The following is a 27,773-nucleotide window of genomic DNA, read 5'->3' as shown; positions in this document are numbered from 1 at the left end:
ACATCCTCAGGTAGAGTACTGAAGTACAGTAGACAAGGTTTGTCATGTTTATGATAAGAACTGATAATGGTATTTTTTGTGGATGTGGAACGACATTTTCCAACCTTTTTTAAATGAGATTGCATAGCACAATAATTGAAATGTAATGAGGAGTATGAAGCACAGGAATATGATGAATTTGTAATAAGAAATTTAATACTATGGGTTAGGAGATGTCTAACAAAGTGGTGATGGTTAGAAACCTTATTTTTGTAGTTATTCCTTTTGCAGAGTGCACTGCTACAGTCAACAAGGCTGTAAAAAAAAATTGATAAAGTATCTGACAAACAATTACAAACAACCAAATAAGTTCTTTGTTGTAATGTAAGACCTATACAATTTGAACAATATATATTAATTTATGGTAGTATACGTAAGAAATTCAATGAAATTCTAACTTACTGAATAGCTGGTAATATATATATATATATATATATATATATATATATATATATATATATATATATATATATATATATATATATATATATATATATATATATATATATATATATATATAATGGAAGGAAACATTCCACGTGGGAAAAATTATATATAAAAACAAAGATGAGGTGACTTACCGAACAAAAGCACTGGCAGGTCGATAGATACACAAACAAACACAAACATACACACAAAATTCAAGCTTTCACAACAAACTGTTGCCTCATCAGGAAAGAGAGAAGGAGAGGGGAAGACGAAAGGAAGTGGGTTTTAAGGGAGAGGGTAAGGAGTCATTCCAATCCCTTAGGGGGAAAAAAGGACAGGTATACACTAGCACACACGCACATATCCATCCACACATACAGACACAAGCAGACATATTTAAAGACCAAAAGACACGTCTGGAGTGTGGTGGCCATTGGTGGAAGTGTTTAAACTCGACAGAGCATTCCTGGAGCCACTTTAGTAATTCTGGATGTGTGGGGTGTCACATTGTCCTGCTCGAATTGCCCAAGTCCATCAGAATGCACGGTGGATATGAGTAGATGTAGGTAATCAGACAGGATTCTTACATAAATGTCACTTGTCAGAATCATATTTAGATGTATCAGGGGTCCTGTATCACTCCAACTTCAAATTCCCCACATCATTATAGAGCTTCCACCAGCTTCAACAGTCTCCTGCTGACATACAGTGTCCATAGATTCATCAGGATGTCTCCATACTTATAAATGTCCAGCCATTTGATTCAATTTGAAATGAGATGTGTTCGACCAGGCAAGATATTTCCAGTCATCACCAGTCCAATGTCAGTGTTGACAAGCCCAGAAAATGTGTAAAGCTTTGTGTCATGCAGTCATCAAGGGTACACGAATGGGCATCCAGCTCCGAAAGCTGGTATCGATGATGTTTCATTGAATGGTTCACATGGTGAAACTTGTTGACATCCCAGCATTGAAATCTGCAGCAATTTGAAGAAGGGGTGCACTTCAGTCATCATTAGTCCCATTCTTGCAGGATCTTCTTCTGGCTACAGCAATATCAGACAATTAATGTTTTAATGAATTTCTGATATTCACAGTATACTCATGAAATGGCCGTATTGGAAAATCCCCCACTCCATAGCTACCTCAGAGATGATGTGTCCCATCTCTCATGTGCCAACTGTAGCACCATGTTCAAACTCACTTAAATGTCAGTAATCTGCCATAGTACCAGCAGTTGCTAACAACTGTGCAGACACCTGTTGTCTTACATAGGCATTGCTGACCTTAGTCCTGTACCCTCCTGTTTATCTCTGTATTTGAATACACAGGCCTATACCAGTTTCTATGGCACTTCACTTCAGCATAGAAGCATTAGGTGACAAGTCATGATCCAAACAGTCAATTTAAGGTTAATGAAAGTGTGACCAACCAAGACTATAAGAAAGTTATGTTGCATCAATTACTGAATAACATTAAGAATTGCAAGGATTTCAGTGTGGAGACTATTTACTTGCGCCTTACCGAGAAGAATAAGGAGATGAAGCAGAAGCCAGGTTGGTAATCTTTCCAGTCCCATTTTGACTACATCATTTAAATCTGATTTGGGGAGTCCCCTTCTGCTCTGTTTTCTTTATGTATTGGCATACGTCTAATGTGCCAACCTGCAAGTTAAATTTTTGTGGTTCATACATTATGAAAATTAGTGTTTGTAAAGTGTGTTAGGTGATTTAATTCTAGTTTTCAGCAGTTAATTGTGTTGCAGTGTTTGGTAAGTGTAAATGTTGCCTGTAGGGTAATCAGGCTGAGAGTGGTATGTATATATTTTGGTTTGGAATTTCAGCGGACAAATCTACTGGGCAATTTTTCTTACATGGGTGTAAAGCTATTGGGTAAAAGTGTAGGAAATGATGACCCATGGTTTTGATGAAATTCCAACAGAACCTCTGTATCATCTGCTCAAAAAATCTTAGAGGTGGTGTTCTAGGTGTCAACTTCAATTGGTGTTACAACAAATTTATTGAGGTAACCCCGAAAAATGTATGATTAATGCCAGTATAAAAGCCATTAATGAATTTTACATGGTACCGGTATGGAATCCAAAGTAAATATCATGTTACAAAGGCGGCAACAAACAATTGGGTCCCTAAAACGAAACATAGTGGAGGATATTATCAAATATGTTACAGTGCTAATGAAATATCAAGATCTAGTAGCCAATCGTAATTTAGTAATAGAGGGAAAGAAGAAAAAGGGAACAGTGAACACCAGATCTCATTACCTGAGTCTCATATATAAACATTGGTGATAAAATGCAGTTTGCCAGAAAAGTAAATTAAGAGAAGAAACTGACATGTAAACTGTACTCAAAGCCCAACTGTGCTCAAAGTTGTTTGCATATAGTAAAAATGTGCAGTCATGACTAATGCCTGATATTGGACATGTTCTGTTGTAAAGAAAATTGGCATAGAGATTAACATAAACACATTTCTGCCCTTTTTATTGCTCATGAAAACCACACATTGCATTTTGTACCCCCATACAGTGAGACTTCAGAGGTAGTGGCCCAGATTGCTGTACACACTGGTACCTCAAATACCCAGTAGCATGTCCTCTTGCATTGATGCATGCCCCTATTCATCGTGGCATACTATCCACAAGTTTATCAACGCACTATTGGCCCAGATTGTCCCACTCCTCAATACTAATAAACCACTAATCATTTGATGTCATTATCCTGAAGGAAGTCATTCACAAGATGTGCACAAAGGGGGCGGGAATTGTCGTCCATAAGATGAATGCCTCGATAATATGCTGTCAATATGGTTGCACTATTGGTCAGAGGATGGCATTCACGTATTGTACAGCCATTACACCACCTTCCATGACCACCTGCAACATATGTCGTCCCCACATAATGCCACCTCATAACAGCAGGAAACCTCCACCTTGCTGCACTTGCTGGACAGTGTGTCTAAGGCATTCAGCCTGACTGGGTTGCCTCCAAACATATCTCCGATGATCGGTTGAAGGCATATGCGACATGAAGAGAACATAATACCAGTCCTGAGCGGTCCATTCGGCATGTTGCTGGGCCCATCTGTACTGCGCTGCATTGTGTCATGTTTCCATAAATTGACCTTGCCATGGAAGTCGGGAGAAGTTTTTTTTTTTTTTTTTTTTTTTTTGTTTTTTTTTTTTTTTTTTGTTTTAGGGCACAAAACTCCTATGGTCATTAGCGCCTGGTCCGTGACTTAGGAAACAGTAAAAAACGACAGTGGAAACCAGCAGCAATGGGAACAAAAGTCATAAAATTGGAGAAACTAAAAGCAGAAGGAAGGCTTAAAAATCCACTACAGAAAGGGGTTGGTTGTCCCCAAAAAAAGCTTCAAATGACTGACGTCATTTCACTGGCACTAATAAACTTGAGAACGCGATCGGCTGAGTGCGTGTCATCTGCTAAAATCGACGATATATCAGGCGAAAGCTGTAGATGGGCGTGTAACGGATTAAAAGAGGGGCACTCAATTAAAAGGTGTCTTACCATCCACAGCTGAGAGCAGTGGGGACAGAGTGGGGGAGGATCGCCACTTAAATGATGTTGATGGCTAAAAAGACAGTGCCCTATCCGGAGTCTGGTTAAAATTACCTCCTCCCGACGACACGTTCGGGAGGAAGAGGTCCAAGCACAAGGAAGAGCTTTCACGTCCCGCAATTTATTTTAAGGAAGTGTTGACCAATGCGCGTGCCATAAATGAACAACACGATGAGATAAAACGCTCCGTAGATATCTAAGGGAATCGATTGGATAGCTGGTCAAAGAAGAGAGACTGCAGCATTGGCTGCAATATCGGCCGCCTCATTTCCACAGATACCAACGTGTCCCGGGAGCCAGAGGAACGCCACCGAGACGCCCCACAGGTGGAGCAAGTGCAGACAGTCCTGAATCCGGTGGACCAGAGGAGACTGAGGAGAGAGCTGAGAGAATCTGAGCAGATTACGTACTGCACCCGCTGATGGCGGCGGATGTAGTGGACAGCCTGGTGAACAGCGTAAAGCTCTGCAGTATAAACCGAACACTGGTCGGGAAGCCGAAATTGATTCGAGGTGTCGCCAACAATATAGGCACTCCCTACACCTAACGATGTTTTCGAGCCATCGGTGTAAATAAATGTGGCGTCCGTCATTTGTGCACATAGAGCAGCAAATGCCCGACAATAAACAAGTGAAGGGGTACCATCCTTGGGAAATCGACAAAGGTCACGGAGCAGGCAGATCCGGGGACGGAGCCAAGGTGGTGCTGTACCCCAAGTTGTCAAGAAGGTTTTAGGAAAGCGGAAGGAAAGAGAATGGAGCAGTTGACGGAAGCGGACTCTCGGTGGTTGTAGGGAGGAGGGGCGGCCTTCATACCCTACATCAAAGGAGGCGTCGAAAATAATGTCATGGGCTGGATTAGCAGGCATGGAAGACAGATGGCTAGCATAACGACTCAGAAGGACTGCTCGCTGATTGGACAGCGGAGGTTCAGCAGTCTCAGCATAAAAGCTTTCCACAGGGCTGGTGTAAAACGCTCCAGACACTAAACGTAATCCACGTTGGTGGATAGAGTCGAGACGCCGAAGAATAGACGGCCGAGCAGAGGAGTAGACTATGCTTCCATAGTCCAATTTCGAGCGCACTAAGGCGCGATAGAGGTGGAGAAGGACCACTCGCTCCGCTCCCCAGGAGGTACCATTCAGGACACGGAGGGTGTTGAGGTATCGCAGACAGCGAGCCGAATGATAGGAAACGTGGGAGGACCAGCATAGTTTTCAGTCAAACATAAGACCCAAGAATTTAGTGACCTCTGAAAACGGAAGGTTGACAGGTCCTAGATGTAAGGAGGGTGGAAGAAACTCCTTACGTCGCCAAAAATTAACACAAACGGTCTTACTGGGAGAAAAACGGAAGCCGGTTTCGATGCTCCAAGAGTGGAGGCAATCGAGACATCCTTGAAGACGTCATTCAAGAAGGCTGGTGCGTTGAGAGCTGTAGTAGATCGCAAAATCATCCACAAAGAGGGAGCCCGAGACGTCAGGAAGGAGACAATCCATAATTGGATTTACGGCAATGGCAAACAGTACCACACTCAGCACAGAGACCTGGGGTACCCCGTGTTCTTGGGAGAAAGTACGGGAAAGAGTAGTGTTCACCCGCACCCTAAATGTGCGCTCTGCCACAAATTTGCGAAGAAAAAGGGGCAGCCGGCCACGAAAACCCCAAGAGAACAGTGTGCGGAGGATGCCTGTCCTCCAACAGGTATCGTATGCTCACTCCAGATCAAAAAATATTGCTACCGTTTGGCGTTTCCGGAGAAAATTGTTCATGATATAAGTGGAGAGAGCAACAAGATGGTCAACTGCAGAACGATGCTTTCGGAAACCGCATTGGGCAAGTGTTAAAAGACTGCAAGATTCCAGCCACCAAGCTAAACGGTAACTCACCATACGCTCCAAAACGTTACACACACTACTAGTAAGAGAAATGGGGCGATAGCTAGAGGGGAGATGTTTGTCATTTCCAGGTTTCGGAACGGGAACGACGATAGCATCCCGCCATCATCTGGGAAAAGTACTGTTGGTCCAAATTCGATTATAAAGGTAAAGGAGGTAACGCAGACTATGGGTTGATAAATGCAGCAACATTTGGATGTGGATACCATCCGGTCCTGGGGCGGAGGAGCGAGAAGAAGAGAGTGTATGTTGGAGTTCCCGCATGGAGAAAACAGTATTGTAGCTTTTGTGATTTTGAGAGGAGAAAGCAAGATGTCGCACTTCCGCTGCACGTTTCTTCGGGAGAAACGCTGGCGGGTAATTGGAAGAGCTCGAAATCTCAGCAAAGTGCTGACCCAATGAGTTAGAAATTGCGACGGGGTCCACTAATGTATCATGCGCGACAGTGAGCCCAGAGACCGAGGAGAAACTAGGCGCGCCTGAGAACCGTCAGAGCCGACTCCAAACTTCCGAGGAGGGAGTGAAGGTGTTAAATGAGCTAATAAAGAATTTCCAGCTTGCCCTCTTGCTATCATGGATGACGCGACGGCATCGCGCACGGAACTGCTTATAGCGGATACAGTTGGCCACAGTAGGATGGTGGCGGAAAATGCGAAGACCACGTCGCCGCTCACGTATTGCGTCACGGCATGCCTCGTTCCACCAAGGAACTGGGGGGCGCCGGGGCAATTCGGAGGTGCGTGGTATTGAACGTTCCGCAGCTGTAAGAATAACGTTGGTAATATGTGTGACCTCATCGTCGACGCTGGGAAAGCGACGTTCATCGAATGTCGCTAGAGACGAAAAAAGTGTCCAATCGGCTTGGGCAAACTTCCAGCATAGTGGGCGCATATATGGCAGTTGAGACTGCAGTCTAAGGACACATGAAAAGTGGTCACTCGAGTGTATATAATCGAGGGCGAACCATTCGAATCGCCGAGCTTGCGGAACAGTACCGAACGCAAGGTCTAAATGAGATAAATTTGTCGTGCAAGCAGACAATAAAGTGGGGACCCCAGTGTTGAGGCAAACTAGATCCGCTTGGTGGAAGATGTCTAGCAATAGTGAGCCACGTGGACAAGGATGTGGAGATCCCCAAAGAGGGTGGAGGGCATTTAAGTCCCCAACCAGCAAATAGGGGGGGTGGCAGCTGACCAAGAAGATGAAGGAGATCAGCTCGTGCCATTGGTGTGGACGATGGAATGTATACAGTATAAAGAGAGAACGTGTATCCGGAAAGGGAAAGACCGACGGCAACAGCTTGGAAGGAAGTGTTTAAATGGATTTGGTGATAATGGAGAGTTTCATGGAGAAGAATCATGAGTCCTCCATGTGCTGGAGTGCCTTCAACAGAGGGGAGATCATATCGGATGGACTGAAAATGAGGGAGAGCAAAGCGGTCATGGGGACGCAGCTTTGTTTCCTGAAGACAGAAGATTTCCGGCGAGTAGGATCGCGAGAGGATCGACAATTCATCCCGATTGGCTCGAATACCGCGGATATTCCAGTGGATAATGGACATAGGGTGAACAGAAAATGGAGGAATGTGACCAAGGTCGCTGTCAACTCATCGACTGCTCAGAGCTTGCGACCGACAGCATGGAATGGCATTCAGCCAAAAGCAGAAGATCCTGATCCATAGGTTGGTCAGGAGCACCTCCTGCCACCAGCGATCAGCCGGTTGATCAGCCGCCAGCAGTGCGCCTCGGCAACACAGAAGACGGCTCAGGGCAATTTCCGCCAGGTGGTGCTGTAGATGGGACACGCCTTGGCGGAGAAGGAGAGGAACTTGGTTTCTTTGTAGCCTTCTTGGAAGTATGATGTTTAGATGAAGGAGGAACTGATGGTTGGGAAGTTGCGGTACGTAAAAACTCTTCACGAGTATGCTCTTTTTTCGAAGTCTTGGTGTCTGACTTTTGGGCTCGAGATTTAGCAGAACCCGACAAAGGGTGAGCCAGATAGTGGGCAGGGGTGAGGTTGAACGGGCGATCTTTGCGCTGGCCGATCTGACGACCGTGGTACTAAAGGTGAGGTCGCAAGTCTGCGTGGCCGCCTCCTTTGTTGGCTGAGGAGAAGCAAGGACAGTGCTGAATTTTCCTGTCTGAGGCACGGTGGGCTGTTGACTGGCAAATAATTTTCGAGTAGCAAAGGTCGACACCTTTTCCTTCACTCTAACTTCCTGGATGAACTTTTAGTCCTTAAAAACGGGGCAATCTCGAGAGGAAACAGCGTGGTCACCCATACAGTTGATGCAGTGAGGGGATGGAGGTGGACAAGCACCCTCATGGGCATCCTTGCCACACGTAACACATTTGGCCAGATTGGAACAGGACTGGCTGGTGTGATTGAACCGCTGACACTGATAGCAATGCGTAGGGTTTGGGACATAAGGGCGAACGGAAATTATCTCATAGCCCGCTTTGATTTTCGATGGGAGTTGAACTTTGTCAAATGTCAAGAAGACAGTGCGGGTTGGAATGATGTTCGTGTCAACCCTTTTCATAACCCTATGAACAGCCGTTACGCCCTGGTCGACAGGTAGTGCTGAATTTCTTCGTCAGACAATCGATCGAGGGAGTGTGTATAAACGACTCCACGCGAGGAATTTAAAGTACGGTGCGGTTCCACCCGGACAGGGAAGGTGTGGAGTAGTGAGGTACACAGCAATTTTTGTGCCTGGAGGGCACTGACTGTTTCTAACAACAGGATGCCATTCCGTAATCGGGAACAAGACTTTACAGGACCTGCAATTGCGTCGACACCTTTCTGAATAATGAAAGGGTTGACTGTGGAGAAGTCGTGACCTTCGTCAGACCAAGAAACAACAAGGAACTGTGGCAATGATGGAAGAACTGGCTGTGGCTGAGACTCAGTGAACTTACGCTTGTGAGCAGACATAGTGGAAGGTGAGGAAACCATTGCGGAAGAATCCCCCATGATTACCGGCGTCTCCGATGGCGCGCTCCTCCCTTGTGGGGGCCCTCTCTGAGGGCACTCCCGCCTTAGGTGATTGTTCACACCTCAGGTCACACCTCCTGACAAACGGATGGAGGGACCAATCGGCACTTTCCGAAGGTATCAGCTCGGGTAATCACCCCTCCCTGGGCCTGGCCGTTACCAGGGGGTGCGTACGTGTCCTACCTTTCTACCCGGGGCAGGGAATTATGCGTTACCCCGTCACCAGCTACGCATGGAAGTGCGTGGGTCGGCCTTCAGACACGCACAGGAAGGAAAAAAGAGAAAGGGAAAGGAAAGAAGAGGGGTCTCAAATGCCGCAGTGGAGAAAAGTGCAAAGAGAAGAGGGAAGGAAAAGAGAAGAACAGAGGAAGGACGAAGACTTGCAAGTATAGGCACAAACCATAGTCCCAGAGGGGGAGAAAGGGAAGGAAAGAGCCAGTGGAGTGGAGGGAGGGGGGGGAGATGGGGGACAGGGAAGGATGCGGAAAGGAGGGGTATGCAGCCCGGAAAGGAAGGAGGGCCACATTAGCTCGGGGTCCCGTGCTCGCTATGCACGTATCCACAAAAGAGTTGTGGACCCCCTGCGGGGGTCGGGAGAAGTTGCCCATCATGCAGCCTATTGCTCACAGTTTGAGTCATAACATGTGTGGCTGCATGACAAGCATTATTCAACATGGTGGCATTTTTGTTAGGGTCCTCTGAGCCATAACCCATAGGTAGCAGTCATCCACTCCAGTAGTGGCCCTTGGGCGGCCTGAGTGACGCATGTCATTGACAGTTCCTGTCCATCTGTCACTCCACCATGTCCGAACAACATCACTTTAGTTCACTCCAAGACTCCTGGACACTTCCCTTGTTGAGAGCTTTTCCTGGCACAAAGTAAATATGTGGACATGATCAAACAGCAGTATTAACCATCTAGGCATGGTTGAACTATCAGACAACATGAGCTGTGTACCTCCTTCCTGGGGGAATGTCTGGAACTGATTGGTTGTTGGACACCCTCCATCTAATAGGTGCTGCTCATGCATGGTTGTTAACATCTTTTGGTGGGTTTAGTGACATTTATGAACAGTCAAAGGCACTGTGTCTGTAATACAATACGCACAGTCAACACCTATCTTCAGGAGTTCTGGAATCGGGGTGATGCAAAACTTTTTTTGATGTTGTGGAATGAAACTGCAGTGGAACAAGAAACAAAGCCTGCTACTATGTTTAAGTATTCAAAATGTGAAAACAGCACTAAAAAACAGTAACACTTGACAGCCAGTATATGCTGATAGTGCTGAAACAAATCAAAAGGAAGGCACCCTCGAGTCATATGCTTCTGTTACTGTTATCAAAACAAACAGTTTAATATGTGCTAACTACAGAACCCAGGGAAACATCCAAGACATAGAAGAAAAGAAATCTTTCGCTCACAGGTAGTTACCTAAGGTATTTACACACTGATAATTTTATTATTTCTGAGATACATGAAATGTATACTGTGTGAAATAGCATAAAGTCAGGGATAGCAATATCTGGAGTTCTATAAAATGTGACCAAGCTCTTTCAGAGAGACTTAAGTCAAAATGATGCAGTTGGTTGTTGGTTGGTTGTTTGGGGAAGGAGACCAGACAGTGTGGCCATCGGTCTCATCGGGTTAGGGAAGGATGGGGAAGGATGTCGGCCGTGCCCTTTCAGAGGAACCATCCCGGCATTTGCCTGAAATGATTTACGGAAATCACGGAAAACCTAAATCAGGATGGCCGGATCCGGGATTGAACCGTCGTCCTCACGAATGCGAGTCCAGTGTAATGATGCAGTAATAGCTACTGTGTGAACAAATAAATGATATTGAGGACACTTCAGACTATACTAGTACCATAAAAAATACAATCACAGTACTTTCACCAATTAAACATGTGATAAACATGGTACTAAGTGCAGTAACCAAGAGCCATGAGAGACCACACTTCAACATCAGTATTTAGGTATTTAATAGACTACTTGTCTCCTCTGTGGATACCTCTAATTTCAACAAATGCAGGATTGTTTTTAATTTTGGTACAGAGACCAATGAGGTTCTGTTTTTATCTCTATTGACTTGGGGTGCATATATACAGGCTAGGTAAGAAAAATATTTTCTCTAGGCATGCAAAAAATACATAAAAATACATCAAATCTCAGACAGTACAGAGAGATCATAATACCTTGTTTCCACTAAAAGAATCAACCATGAACAGAGTGTATATGTGGACAATGGAAAAAAATCCTTGATTTTTCCTATTTTTTCCAAATATCCTAGTTAAAAAATATACTTTTTCCCAGGTAAAGACACACTTCTTCCATGCTAAGTGACAATAGGTTTTTCGTAAATTTTCCCTCTGAACTGTAAAACTTACCAACCCTTTGAATGGTTAAGGTTTCATACACTGATGTACAACTTCCTCGCATTTAGAGGATGAAGAAAGGGAGATAAGATTTGGAAAGACCTTTGATGTGCATCAACATATTTGCTGCATGTTTTTGTATAACAAAATTATAAATTGAAATTCCACCAAACACAGCATGTTAGTTTCCAGAGCATTGAAATGAAGATTGCAATGCTCTTTTGTAAACCAATCCTATCTTATGTCACATGATCTCACCAGCCAACAACAGCAGATATTCAGGGTATAGGACATGTGTTGCAGTCAGCCAATAGCAAGATACTTCACACAAATGTTCCCATCAACTTAAAATAATGACATAAATGTCTGATCTTCTAGGCTCAAAATTCCTCTAAGTGGCTGGTCTTTAAAGTGTTATGTTTTAAAAACAAGTCAAATTCTCTGTGATTTAGGAAATTCATCCACATTCTCAAACATAATGTAATTCATCTTGCATAAAGAAAATTTACTTTGAAAGTAATGCTTTTCAAACCACCATTTGCAATACTTTCTGAAGACTGTTACAAATAGGTCCATTTTAGCAGCTGTCAGAGAGTGCCAGAAAACAGGCATTATTGCGCATCCACAGCTGTGGTAATGTAGGAATCCAGCATATTTGTATGTATAAAGCATTAAGAGATCATATCTTGTGCTATAAAAGAAACTGGATACCAGTGGATACTCCAAGAGCATCAGAATTTCTTAAACCATACTAAAATGCATAATTCAGCTTGAAGTGCGCATTGGTTTGTCAAAATTCACAATGAAGTAAGCCCCAACTGATACTAAGATTTTCAATGTGGGTTTTGGGATGTAAATTTTCTTGGAGTACCAGTACTGTACTACCTCATGTTTGCTTCTTTATTATGGCATAATGCCATATGTGGAAGAAGGAGGAACGTTCACTTGACATTCAGTGAACAATTGGTACTAGCCAATACTGTGGAATGCCCTCAGTGGAAAAGATTAATAAAGCCAAATTATTTTAGCTAATTGACAAAACTTACTTCATTGTTCTGCAAAAATGTGGAAATAAAATAAAATCAGAAATCTGAAACTAATAACATATTTTTTCCTTCCATAATTATGTGAATGTATTTGAATTCACTTGATAGCTCCCATCCACACAAATCTGTTTTCGTTCCATTTGATGTGAGAACTGTAAATGAAGAGGAAACAGTGGGATCACTTAACATAAACACAGGTCATGTGGAGACTACACTCCTCCCCACTACACGTCAGACAACTCTGCACCTGTGCATATCTGGCAGATAGGGTGCACAAAAACAAAATGTTTCTCATTAATATCTGGTTGCTTGCTGCTACTGCCTATACAGCTAACAACCACACTTGAAGTGGCCAGAAGTGGGAGACGGTACTGCTCAAATGCGAGTCAACTGCCCATATGCATGAGCCCATAGGCAACTGCTCAAATGAACCTCATGTAAACAGTTATGACATCACACTTGAATACAGCAGTTTATTCTTATGAAGTATTGCATAGTCTTTGCCCCAAGGCCTTTCGCATATTTTTTGCTGTTTGCAGATGCTTGTGTGTGCGCAAGGAATTTTGTTGTTTTAAATGGTGCATTTCCTTTGCAACTAAAGTTTTCCCCCCTCATTTATGTTTTATTCCTGCCGTATTAATCTCCATTAGTACGATACAGTAATATTCTTTACTAGAGTATAAGCACTTACCAGTCTTAACTACAAAATTTTAACTGAAAACTAAAAAAATGATAAATTCCTGGTATTCCAAAAAAAAATACCATGGTTTTTCACAGTTTTCTCCTGCATAAAAAAATTCCTGGGATTTTCCTGGATTTCCCATTTTTCCCAGATTGTATAAACCCTGAAGAAATCTGGAGGAGAGACTATACATGAAAATATTAATAAAAAAGAAACCATAGAAAAAACTTTGCATTGTAGTTGGGTTAAGAGAAAACAAAACAAAACTTTTTTAGGCCGAACAGAGAAAAGGAAAATCCCAATGCAAAAACCATCAGAAAGGATCCATCAATCATGCAACAAAATGTTCAGTCCTTAAACTAGAAACATTTAAGAGTAGAAACACTATTGAGTGATTGGAATAGCCCAACAGTAATGTGTTTAATTGAACACTGGACTCATGAAAAGAAGACACCTCTGTGCCACCTACAATAGTACTCAATAGTTTTATGCTTTTGTAGCTCAAATTATAAAAATTGTAGCAGGATGTATGTGAAAACAGTGGCTTACAAATATGCTAATGAGCTGCTCAAATAAAATTCAGTATTGAAAACTATTTTAGATGTTCAGCAATCGTAATTTTAATTAAAAATATGGAGTAAGTCTTCATCAATGTTTACTGTTCACCTGACATTGTTACCACATAATTTTTGGAAAAATGTCTTAAATAACGGTAACAGTTGCAATGAAAAATAGAGAATAATACTGAGTAGTGACTAACACCAATTACAATAAGGTGTTGAAAGAAACAGGAATTTTGCTTTATTCAAATCTCTTACAGTTTCTGTAACATATGTACAATGGTCTGCCACATAAAAAAGTTATTTCTTCATTTTCACTGTTTCATAAATCCTGAAGCACATTTTTACTAGATCACTGCTTCTGTTCAGTGGCTCAATTCTTAAAACGAACTTTAAGCAAGAATGTGATGAATAAAATAAATGAACCATATTAGCATTAACGCAAACAGTACTTCTGCTATACATTGTAGCACTTCACTTCATGTGTCAGTGCTGCGCACTGCGACACCTCAATAGCTGCAGCAGAATCTGACACGTCAGCAGCGGCCGTCGGCTGCCCTGTGCCCTGCCGTCAACATCAGCAATAGCAGCCACCAGCTGTGCTCCCTGCTGTTCATTAACATCTGCCTGCCTATGCTTGGCCCTGGATTCCAGCCGACGAAGCAACGACACCAACATACCAGAGGCTGACAGGAGGAGGAGGAAAGCAGGGGGTAAGACACTACCTTGAGCCATCAACGTCACACCTGGAGTGGAACACACAGAGGAAGAACACGTGCGCATGTTCCCCTGTCAAAAGATAGCAGCCATAGACAAAATATTGAGCGAAATAGAAGCAGAGTTAAAAGCTAAGCATTCTTCATCTGCTCTGTTAACCATCATTAGATACAAAGTGTTTCCCTTAACTTTCCAAATAATTAACCTAGAAGCTAAACTGTCCTGTCTAAATGATGAAAATAGGCAATTAAAACTTGAACTACAGAGAGCCTCAAATCCAGTCAAAGACTTACAAATCAACCTTTGCAAGAGAAGGCTGAGAAATTAGAGAACGAAACAGGGAACTGAGTGCAGCAAACCAAGACTTGCAACAACAAATTGGAGAATTAACTAATAAAGTCACACAAAAAGTGCAAACACAAGCACAGATACTGACGTATACTGCAGTCTTATCAATAGAACCTAAAACCAAAGAGGCTCGAAGAATAGAACAGGCTAAAACAAAACGGGTCACAACCCTATATATCAAACTGACAGCAAATCAAGATGGCAAAGCTGTTTGACTGACAATCACCAACACCATAAATCCCAGGAAAGAGAATATAAATATAAAATCAATCAAAACCACCCAGATTGCAGTTATAGCAGAAATGGAAATACAGTAGGATTGCTGAAAAATAATAGAAATGACTGAAGAACTGCACACCATTGTCTATGAAGGACCACGAAAATGCAAGCCACTCATGGCAGTATATCACATACCAGATAGACTTACTGACGAGGAGTTTTCTAGAAAGCCTCTACGAGCAGAATCTAAGTGGGGACACCATGAAAGAAGACTTCGACAGAGAAGTCAAAAGAAGGTTTTAAACAGGGCCTAAGGGAAGGGGCTTAAGTCACCAGATACTGGAGGTCAGCCCACACCTGTACAGAGTCCATACTCGAAGACAAGGAGTTTACATAGAATTTGAATCACCTTCTGTGAAAGACCATATAGTATTAAACCAGTATTGTAAGTGTTGTGACCTAGACATGTGACTAAATCCTGCAGTAAGGCCGATGTTACATGTGCCTAGTGCGGCTACTAATGACACAAGTGCGGTGAGTGCACCTCTAGGGTTTAAATCTGTATCCCCTGCAAATAAAGAGGCCACATCTGCAATAAAACAGAAGGAGGTGATTGTCACCCCTATAAACAATTGCATGACCGGTTCCTGGACAATACAGACTATGGCAGCTAAAATACACACACACACACACACACACACACACACACACACACACACACACACACACACACACACACACAAAATGGCTCTGAGCACTATGGGACTCAACTGCTGAGGTCATTAGTCCCCTAGAACCTAGAACTAGTTAAACCTAAGGACAACACAAACATCCATGCCCGAGGCAGGATTTGAACCTGCGACCGTAGCGGTCTTGCGGTTCCAGACTGCAGCGCCTTTGACCGCACGGCCACTTCGTCCGGCACACACACACACACACACACACACACACACACACACACACACACACACACACACACAACAAAGCCAATCACTCAAAACACATAAATACAAATCACCGTCAATGTTATAGAGAAGCTGCCAAAGAGCAATTTCCTGTAGAAGACAAATGAATCTTCTGCCAGAGAATTACAATGATAGTGAACCCATCCCACCCTTACACACTCAAAGAAATTACAGTATAGATGCATTAATATGATAGAATATATAGGGTGTTACAAAAAGGTATGGCCAAACTTTCAGGAAACATTCCTCACACACAAATAAAGAAAAGATGTTATGTGGACATGTGTCCGGAAACGCTTAATTTCCATGTTTGAGCGTAGGTGGACGAAACTAAAATGAGCTCTGTGGAGCATGTTATCATGATTTCATATGGAATACTCTACCTGTACTGCTAGAACATGTGCCTGTACAAGTACGACACAACATGAGGTTCACGCATGATGGATCTCCTGCACGTTTCAGTCAAAGTGTTCATACACTTCTGAACAACAGATTCAATGACCGATGGATTGGTAGAGGCGGAGCAATTCCGTGGCCTCCATGCTCTCCTGACCTCAACCCTCTTGACTTTCATTTATGGGGCATTTGAAAGCTCTTGTCTATGCAACCCCGGTACCAAATGTAGAGGCTCTTCGTGCTCATATTGTGGACGGCTGTGAGACAGTACGCCATTCTCCAGGACTGCATCAGCACATCAGGGATTCCATGCGATGGAGGGTGGATGCATGTATCCTCGCTAACAGAGGACATTTTGAACATTTACTGTAACAAAGTGTTTGAAGTCGCGCTGGTATGTTCTGTTGCTGTGTGTTGTTTCCATTCCATGATTAATGTGATTTGAAGAGAAATGAGCTCCAACATGGAAAGTAAGCGTTTCCGGACACATGTCCGCATAACATATTTTCTTTCTTTGTGTGTGAGGAATGTTTCCTGAACGTTTTGCCGTACCTTTTTGTAACACCCTGTCTAGGTGAAATGACAATCGGTGGCTCCATCCACTATGAGGTGGCAAAGCAAATAAAAAGACAATTACAGCACTGGATAAACTTCCAAATAACATTAACGAAGAGGATAGATGAGTTTGACCTTACATATACTGTGCACAAGAAAATGTACAAACAAAACTGAAATACTCCTTCACAATTTCTCCCAACTGAATTACATCACATTGCACATACACAAGTTGAACACAAACCAGAATAATCACCACATGGAAAACCCTACAACACACGTAAATGTGAACAGTACATCAAGCTAGTCAAATGTGTCTCGAGAGGCACTCTTCACTCCATGAAAAAGGAGCAAAGAACAGAGAGGCACATAGAACCTGAATCAATACACATCGAAACAATCAGACCACAGACCAATACAAAACTCCAAACTACCGGACCCAGACTTATAAAAGTAGACAAATTAGATGAGGGCAAATCTGAGGGAGAGACATGTGACATTTGCAACGATGTCAACATGCATCGAGAAACAACCTCCATTCCAAACATCAACATTCCCCTTTGTCATATATCTCGTTACAGAGGTAGACTATTTCTTTTCTTGCCTTGTTGCCCAGACTCTTCAACAGTTCTGCTGGCAATTCATCTATTCCACATGCCTTCCTATTCTTCATCTCCTTCAGCACCTTTTCTGCTTCTGCTTCCAAGATGATAAATCCCTTTCCATCTTCCGGCACATATCACTCCTCTTCAACCTTAATTTCTCTTTGCATTTCATCCCCCTTATACAGACATTCAATATATTCTTGCCATCTGTTCAAAACCTCCTGTGGTTCTATTTCCATGTTATTCCTCTTTCTTTTACATTTAAAACCCTCACTAGGCAGTCTATACATCATTTCATGCTTTCCCTCTCTCTCTCCATTTTCTCTATTTTGTCGCATTTCTGTTTCATCCATTTTCTCTTGCTTCTTCAGTTTCTCTTCTTAATTCATTATTCAGTTTCCAGTACTTCTTTTTGCCTTCTTCAGTTTCTACACTTTTCCACTTTCTGTGCTCTTCCATCTTTTCAACATGTTTTCTGTTATCCATTCTTTCCTGGTGGTTTGGGATACTCTAATTCCTAGTACTTCTTTGGCAGAGTCCATGACTCCTTCCCTCATTTTTATCCACTTTTCATCAACACCACCTCTCTGCCATTTTTCCATAAATCTGTTCTCCAAATCTGATGCCTTTCCTATCTCTTTGAGTCTTTCTATGTTTAGTCTTTCCTCTGCTTTACCTCTGCAGACTTTTTTCAACTTCACTTTTATTTCTCCCATAATTAGGCTGTGGTCTGAATTTATATCTGCTCCTTGATAAGCTTTAGCATTCTTCAAACAGTTCCTAAACATTTTTTGTATCAGGATGTAGTCCAGCTGATATCTTTCCATATTCAAATTTGATATCCATGTGTAAAGTCTCATTTGTGGTGTTCAAATAATATGTTAGCCACTGCTAATGCATTTTCTTTACAGAAACTAATTAGTCATTCACCTCTCTCATTTCTTATTTCTAATCCCTTTCAACTACCACTGCATTCCAGTCCCCCATGATGATAACGCAGGCATTTCTATTTTCTTTCTCGGTGAGTTTTTTTATTTTCTCATAATATTCTTTTACTTCCTCATCTCTGTGCTGGCTGGTTGACATATATACCTGTATTAATACCAAATCTTTTGAACTACCCTTCAGTCATATCATCATCCATCTTCCATCAATATATTGTACCTTCATTACCTTATTTTTTAACTTTTGCCCTATCAATATTCCTACTCTGTTTTCACCACTCTTGACTTCCCCTGAGCAAAAGAGCTTATAATCTCTACTTTCTATCTCCCCATTCTCTCCCCATCTCATTTCACACAAACCGAGGGCATCTAATCTGTTCCTTTTCATCTCCTGTTTTGCATTCTCTAGCTTTCCTGCTTGCAGAAGTGTCCTCACATTCCATATTTCAATCCGTATCTTTCCTCCCTTCACTGTCCCTTTCTTTCTTTCAAATATGTCTACTCTCAATGTGTTCCCCTCCCAGAGATCCGAATGAGGGGAAGTTTTAACTCCGGAATCTTTCACATGTTACTTTCCAAATCGGCAGTAGGATGCCCAGCCTAAAGTCAGCCGCTCACCATGAGTCAGACGCTGTCTGTAGCTTCCCCACTAGGGTTCAGTCGCTACTTGTACTCTTTTGTACCCAAAGGGAAAAGGTGCCTCTTCTGCCAGCTCTGCCATACCGAAGCCCATCTTCTCCGCCTTCGCTGCCGTTGAGGTCTTCACCGTATCCCTGGCAAGGAGCCCTCACGAGGTACTATCACCCGGGCCAGGTGAACCAAGGTTTTTTTAATGAGGTGTTACTCCCCCCCTCCTCCTTTCTCAACCAGGCTTGGGACTGGCTATGGCGGAAGGATTGGTTTGTGGGAGAAGACAGAGGAAGAAGGAGATACAAGGTGATAGACAACATAAAGGGAAGGGGAAATTATGCAGACCGGAAGAGGATGGCAGAAGACTGGACAGCCTGAACAACTACCATGTGAAAACCTGCCTTTAGGCATAACACTGATGGTGATGATAAGCAAATTTGAAGTTTTTTAGTAGAAACCATCAATGCTTTTCTATGAGTGTTATGTATTGCACAGCTCATATAGAGGATGCCATACAGCCAACCAATGTGTTCTCTTCAAAGCCTACCACCAAAATACCGTAACAGAAGCCCAAACGGGGACTGACATACTGGGACGTGTTTTGGAAATATGAAATAGTGGTATGTAATCTAATGTATAAGCAGTGTAGGTTATGCGACAAGTTTTAACACCTTATACTATCACCTGACTATGTAATTCTTTGTAGTTTTGTACAGATAATGGTAGGCACTAGCTGGAATCTAGATTTATTTCAATGAAGCCTGAAAGGAAAGGACAACTGATTTCTGTGCTGAATCATTCTCGAAGACTAAATGTTATTCAGTCAGTTCCCAAAATCACAAAGCCACATCAACAGCCACCAGCTCTAGTAAAATCAGCACATTCTGATTCTGTTAAGCAGCTAACATCAGCACCATACAGAGAACATTTGAAAAAATGCAAAGAGAATAAATGTGTGACGGAATCAAGAACAGAAGCAAAAGTTTTCTTCTTGAAAAAGAAAAGGACAACAACACAGGATATATAACCTTCCAGTTATTTTAAGTCTGTTACAACTTAAATAGATAACCAATTTCTTCTGGGTGGGCCACAAAGCCTCAACAAATTTGAACTAGGTCAGTGCTTCAGATGTACATCTCAAAAAGAAGGCAAGGAATGCATATTCCGCAGTGGATGTTGCTCTGGAGACAAACAGAGAAACAGCACAGGTGCATGCAATGCTACCCTTAGAATCTCAAAGAATGGAAACTTCAAAAAACTTTTGTATGTCCTGTCTGCACCTTTCTTGCACAATAAATGTACGAAAAGTTAGACAGGCAATAAGCAGGAGAATTCGTTGTTATGGGGTATACCTGTTCTTCTATTGGTTCATATTGTTTTCCGGAGTGTCTCATATTACAAGGCAATTTCTGTTTTGATCCAAACTGACTTGTGTGAGCTTTTTTAAAATTTAAATATATTAAGTATCAAGCAGCATGAATTCAAACAAAAAAATTTCAAGTACAATGATTTCACGTACATTCCCAGTTGACAGACAGTTATATCAAATGTTGTTGTACAGATGGAGTAATGTGAGATGAGGATAACTTAACTTCAGGAATGAGGTTAGTACGAAGTCCACCCACCATTAGCATCAGTTACCTGCCTCATCTGATAAGGCATGGAAGCAGTCAGCCTCTCGAAATGGGTGTCATTATTTGCAAAACTCTCCCATCTGAAACTAGGTCCACAGTTTGTCAGGTGTGAATGGAACTGGTGTTTGGAAGTGTAAATTCATTTAATGGTTTTTTTTATTTCAATGGGATTCAAGTCAGATTCTCAAACAGACCAACCAATGGGGTCAACGTTGGCCACCTGTGAGAATTATTGCTGAACAATTGGAATCGTGTGAACGATGGTGAGGACCTGCTGGAACTGGATCACACTATTTAGATAGTGCATCTTCACAATCAGCAGATGATGTGTTTCACAATGTGAACATGTGGTGAGATGATCATACATTTGAAGTATACCTGCTCCATTCAGTGACATCTGCTCGCAGTAAGATACTGAGGTGTTATCAACATGCAAATGTTTTGCTATGTACTGTGGACGGCTATATCCTCTCTGTGGCTTTAGACAATCATAGAATCCTCATTCTCTGAGCTAAATATTAACTCATCTGAAAGATATGGTGCCACTTATGACCTGCAGGCAATTCAGTGAAGGCAAGCCTATAAAATTTTTGATGGTCGGAGAGGACACCTTTATTAGCAGCCATATAGCCCTCTAAAGAGAAATTACCTTAACAAGGGAACAAATACATTGCTAAGAGTGTTACATATGTGGTCACTGCCAATGTTGCATATCACTGGTGAGAGCTATACACAACTGAAGGTACTTGAGCTTATTCACAATATTGTTTGTTAATTGTGCAGCATTCATAGTATTTTGCACTTAGAGGTATCTAGTGCAAAGGCAGCAAAATTGGAGTACATCATGCAAGTAGTTATTCAGACAGTCAGTTATTTAAGATCGCATAGTTTAATGCATTGACAATTGTCCAGTTTAAACTAGAAATTTGTGGAAGATTATAGAGATATTTCATACCAGAGAGAAGTTTGCAGCTTAGTTGCTGCAATGTACTGGAAAGAATTTCTAAACTAAATATGGCAATAAATCAGTTTTAAAAGGACATAAGAAGGCATGACCACAAATGGAAGATACAAAGTGAGCTTTAGAAATTGCATTTTTAGTGAATATTACAGAACTTACTATTGCTTTGAACACTAGCTTGCAAAGTGGAAATAAATTAGTTTCTGAAATGATTGAAAAAGTGAGAGTTTTCATGAGAAAGGTTGCTCTGTGGGAAAGGATTGTCCATCAGAGAATGCAGTATATTTCCATACATAGTCTTCTGTCCATGAAAACAATTACATGGGGTATATTTCTCTAATTATTACAATAAAAGAGCAATTCCTCAAGCAATTTGGAGATATGTTAAATTTATCCCAATCTTTTGACTTCTTTTCAAGACCATTTGCTACTTTTGCAGATAAGAGTCCTGACAATTTTCAAATGAATTTAATAGCTGTACAATGTAATCCTTGTCTGAGACACAAGCTTTTTGAGATAATTGTTTAGTAGAATTTATCAAACTTTCCACAACGAGAGTTTTCTCATCTTCAATGTGAAGCTGCAAAATTACAGGTGCATAATGTCAATTCTTGGTTCAACGTAGGTTTGTGGGAGATGTTTCCCTCTTATATACATTTTCCATCATTGGTGTTTGCCCTTACCAAAGGTTATGTTTTCTGTCTTAAGGTAGAAATTTTATGCTGGACATTAAACACATTGTAAATTAGACTTGTAATAATTAAATATATTTTAAGTAACCTCTGAAACTACTCTTTTCAACCATCCTATTAAATCTTGCTTCCTTATTCAATAACACACGCTAAGAAATAAGAAGCAAATTTAACACATTACAGAGGATGAAATCACAGAAATGGTAGGGAAAGTATGTGGTGAGAAGGGGTGTGTGTGTGTGTGTGGGGGGGGGGGGGGGGGGGGGGAAGGAGGAGGGGAGAGAATTTATCCATGTGGCCTGCACCTGCATGCAGGTCAGCCACAAACACCTGCTCACAGGCATGTATGCACACTTTTTACATTCTTACAACCTGTAAGTATTCATTTGTTGATACAGGCGAAGGTCATGTAGCCCACGACAGTAGGTAACCACAGCATTTAAATCTGTAAGAAATCAATCGTGCTATGTAGATAAAAATTTAGTTTCAATTTGTGCCTTCTATCATGAAAACATTTGCGTCTTAGTTGTTGTGTAGCACCAATCAAGTTACTCACATGCGAGAATTTAGTTCACAACAAAAATTATTGGCAGTTTTGTAAAATATTGTTGGAGATTATCACATATAGTAAATAAGTGTGTGTACTTATCTGTTTAAAGTTGTAGAAAATTTGATATATTAATAAGGTATATTAGTTTTTGGAACATTTTTCGTACATTTAAAGAGCTATGTGTAAAAATTTAGCACAACATTGTTAACAATTTGAACTTCACAATATTGTCGTAACAAAATATTATCATTTTGTCAATTTGGTTTTTTTTTCTGGAAAATGTTTGAAAATGGTGTTTCTATTGATGCAAGAAGACTTTAAATATGCTAAAATTTAATCAGAGAAGTACTGTAAACAGTGTTACTTTGTGTCTGTATTTATTAACTTGTGTAGTGCAACTTTGATCTTTATTTCAAATATCACACCTTATTCCTAAGGCCAGAGAAGCTACTACTGGAGAGACAACCTTTCAAGCATCCCATACCATCTACAGGCTGCTGCTTTATTTTTCTGTGCAACATTGTTGTGGATACCATAATTGTTGAAACCTGTGTTCATGCTATTGGTAAAAAATTGAGGAAACATGAACAGTCACCTTGTGGTGTAGTATGTGCACCACACATGAGAACATAAGCATAATATTGTAACTCCACTGGGTACTTTGCGGCACATTGATATTCTCCTGATGTAATACAACCAGTTTCTGCAGTGTCAATAAAGGGAAGAAAAATGGTGAAGACAAACACACTTAAGCTAGATGGGATACTCTAAGTAAAGAAGTAAAGTTGATCTTCACAAATGAGCTCTCTCTGATGGAATTCACTGAAAAATACAAAATTCATAAGAAAATTTTGCAACTGAAGATGAAAGTGGCATGGTGCTTGACTGGAAGATCCATAGTGATTCCTAGCCAACAACCTTTATTCACAGAGGAGGAAAAAAATCTGTTTGTAGCCATGGAACTGCAATGTTGTTGTATGGTTTTCTGATGAGATATTTGGATCTGTGTTGTCATTTAATGCATACCTCGACAAATTGAGAACAGTGCCTGTGTTCAAATATGAAAATTTTCCTGTAAAGGTGCGGTCTAAGTCTTTCATGAAATGTTGCAAGGCCTTTCTGTCTCAACAAACCTTGAAAAATATTACATATGCAAGGCTTTGGCACATTAAGGATTTGTGTTTTTTTTTTCTCTAATTTGGAAAAGGAGCTATGAGGTACCCCACCAGAGAACATACAGGATTTTAACAAAGCCAATTTGGTTGATGATCCTGGCACCAAACGGGCTATCACTCATAACAGAAAAAAGTATCTGGAATGAACAGAAAATACATCATACTTATGTACCTCTATTGAGGTATGTGGAAATGCTGCTGGTGAATTGGCTGCCGTTTACGTTATTTATAAAGCCATGAAATTATGGTCCATGTGGGCAGAAGGTGGACCAGAAAATTTAAGATATTACCAAATGATAAGGGTGGTATTTGAAGATAGCCTGCATCACTTACTCTTCGAATTTTAAAGAAGCAAGAAGGCCTAAAAGCTATATTTGGTGATTCTCTAACTTCCATATAAAACTATGTCCAAGGTATCTGTGATGAAAATAACCAATTTGATTGCACTCCTCCAAAATTTAACACCACCTCAATTGCAACTGCTCAATGTATCATTTTTTTGGACTCTAGAATAACATTGCAGAGACAATTGATAAAACAGACAAGATGCTACACAGTGCTTAGGGATGTATTCCAATGTCTTCTCAGAAAGCTGTTGACTAACTTGGATCCAGTAATAAAGAAAAATTTGAGAGACCAGAATGTTTCCCCAGAACAGGAGCAAGGTTATTGTGCGTCTTCCACAAGCAGTCCTTGAAAATACCTGTGAGTAATGACTGATCATGTGAGTGAGATGTTATTGTGAGAATTAAATAATAGGAGGGAGGATGTAACAAAATGTTGTATGCCCAATTGTTGCAGGATATTAAATGTCCCCCAAGGATAAACCACCATACATGTGAACATTCAGGATGTCAACAATGACAAGCATACAATGGAAAAATCATCTGGAGAGAAAGGGAAACAGAATGGAACACAATCCTCCTTTGAAGTTCCAAAATTTTCTGTAAGTAAAGAAATTTTACTGGAGACAGCAGGGAATGAGAGAAATAATACCAGTGACACATTTTCTCTTACTGATTCTGATGAGAGCATGGAACTGATTTGAACATGCCAGACACAAAATATTTTCCTTCAGAAGTGCTCTCAGACAACAGTAACACTCTGGAAACAAATGACACAAATGTTTCCCAAGAGGGGCTATTTTGGTGGTTGTCTTCAACACCATCCTGTTCCCTGGCAAAAGTATGCGAGTAATAAAAGAAGGATAGATGCTGAATGACTTTCAATAATCAAAAATCTATTGGAGATGGCCAATTCATCCAGATGAAATTCTATACAAAAAGACTGAAGTTTCTTATACTATCAATCAACTGATGCGAGTGGAAAGCCATGGCTATGATGAACAAATGCCAACTGTTATCACTGCTGAGGTGAAAAACTAGTGTTATTACTGTATAAAAAATCGTACACTACATAATCCAAATTACATGTACACAAATATTTATCAAACTTTCACATTTTCAACTAATGTTTAAGTGGTAAACTGTGTGATTTTTTCTTTTTTTCTGGTCTTTAAAGTGGAAAGAAGAGATGTCACAATATTGGCCCATCTGTCAGGTCATTACTGTGATGAAAATTTCTTTGTGGTAGTTATAGATGTCAATCCAAGCAAAAAGAAACTATACAGATATAGGCTGTATGTAACTTCTGCAGATGTATTTTATTCATGTAGTTATAGACGTCAATCCAAGCAAAGGAAACTGTAGAGATATAGGCTGCATGTAAGTTATGCATATGTATTTTCTTCATCTCATGACTTACATTTGCAATCCATTTGGTTTGCAAACAAGAAACACATGAAAAATTTATAAAACTGTTACAATGATTTTTACATTGATAAACAATGGCACTGTAATAAATAATAACACAAAAAGGATATTTCTTGGAAAGTGCAACACATTGTACCCAGCTCAAGTTTCCAGTTTGTCCGACATGAATTCATCCACTGAGTAATAACACTTCAGTGTCAGTACCTCATACAGCTTTCTTTCATGTGAACCTAAATTCATCTGCATCAACTTGTTCCTTTTAATTTATTACAAATTTTCATTCCCATGTATTGAGATACCTGGCAAACAATCAGAGGCATTGGATGGGGAGCATAAAATTCTTTGTTTCTAGTATCATGTGAATGGACAAAATGCATTCCAAAGAGCTCAGCCACATCTGTGGCTGAACGCACAAGAAATAATATTCGTGACAAGATTATACAAGGTAATGGATGTTTCTGAACATTACTCAAGCTGGGATGATGCAGAATGTGCTTTTATTTCTAAATACTGGTCACTAGCCATGTAGGGAAGATAATGCAGGGAAGTTTTTAACCCTGACCCCTTCAAAGCACATATGAAAATTTAAGAAAATATTTTGAGTAATTCTTGAGTATAATATGATATAGGGACAATCTGATTTCACAATGAGAGGATTTAAACGCTGGACTGCCTTTTCATATAAGGGAAAAGCTAATTACACTCACCAAACCCATTGTTGATTAATCTATATGGATATTCGATTGCACTGATATGATTAATTAAGACACAAAGGCTTATTATCCAAATGGTAAGAACAATGTGCTCAATTTGAATAATAATAATAATAATAATAATACAGGTTGTCCCAAAAAGAATGACCCAATTTTAACTTTTAATAATATTGAGACAAATGTCACTAGGTAGCAGAAACAGTGATACATGTAATCAGCATTGTCTAGAGCTCCAGAAAAAAATCTGATAGATGTTGCTAAGAGTGCTGACCTGTAGCGTATAGCCAGTCTCGCACAATATGGCATCTGTGCAACAGAAGGCCTCCTAGGTCTCTTGACTTAACACCATCTGATTTCTTCCTGTAGGGATATGTTAAACAATGTTTTTACATTCCTCCCTTACCTTGTGACATTGATGAACTAAAAACCAGAATATCAGCTGCTGTAGCTCCAGTGACAGACGACACCTTGCACTCAGTTTGGGATGAATTCAGCTGTCTGCTGGATGTAATCCATGCAGCCAATGGAGGACATATTGAACATTTATGATGTATTTTTGTAAACTTCTGTCTTTTCTGAGTAATTTAGTATGCAATTTGTTGGTGTTAAGCCCTTCTGCCTAATAAGTAAAGTACTAGTAATAGTGATAATAGTAGTAGTAGTAGTAGTATTAGTAGTAGTAGTAATTTATGTAGGACCCACTCTGAACGTACAATCCAACATGCTAAATAATACAAATTATGGATATAATATTACTGGAAGATACCAACACAAAATCACACATTTGCTATACATGGATGATCTAAAACTACTGGCAGCAACAAATCAACAACTCAACCAATTACTAAGAATAACAGAAGTATTCAGCAATGATGTAAATATGGCTTTTGGAACAGACTAATGTACGAAACAGAGCATAGTCAAGATAAAACACACTACACAGGAAGATTACATATTGGAAAACCACAGCGACTGCATAGATGCAATGGAAAAAACAGATGCCTATAAATATCTAGGATACAGACAAAAAATAGGAATAGATAATACAAATATTAAAAGAAGAAAAATATAGTCAAAGACTAACAAAAATATTGAAAACAGAATAGACAGCAAGAAACAAGTCAAAAGCTATAAATACGTACGCTATACCAATATTGACCTACTCATTTGGTGTAGTGAAATGGAGTAACACAGACCTAGAAGCACTCAATACACTTACACTATCACAATGCCACAAATATATAATACATCACATACCTCCAGTAACAGAAACATTCA

This window comes from Schistocerca serialis, chromosome 5 (genome assembly GCF_023864345.2).
Source record: "Schistocerca serialis cubense isolate TAMUIC-IGC-003099 chromosome 5, iqSchSeri2.2, whole genome shotgun sequence".
Classification (NCBI taxonomy): domain Eukaryota; kingdom Metazoa; phylum Arthropoda; class Insecta; order Orthoptera; family Acrididae; genus Schistocerca; species Schistocerca serialis.
Note: the sequence above shows the minus strand (reverse complement) of the source record.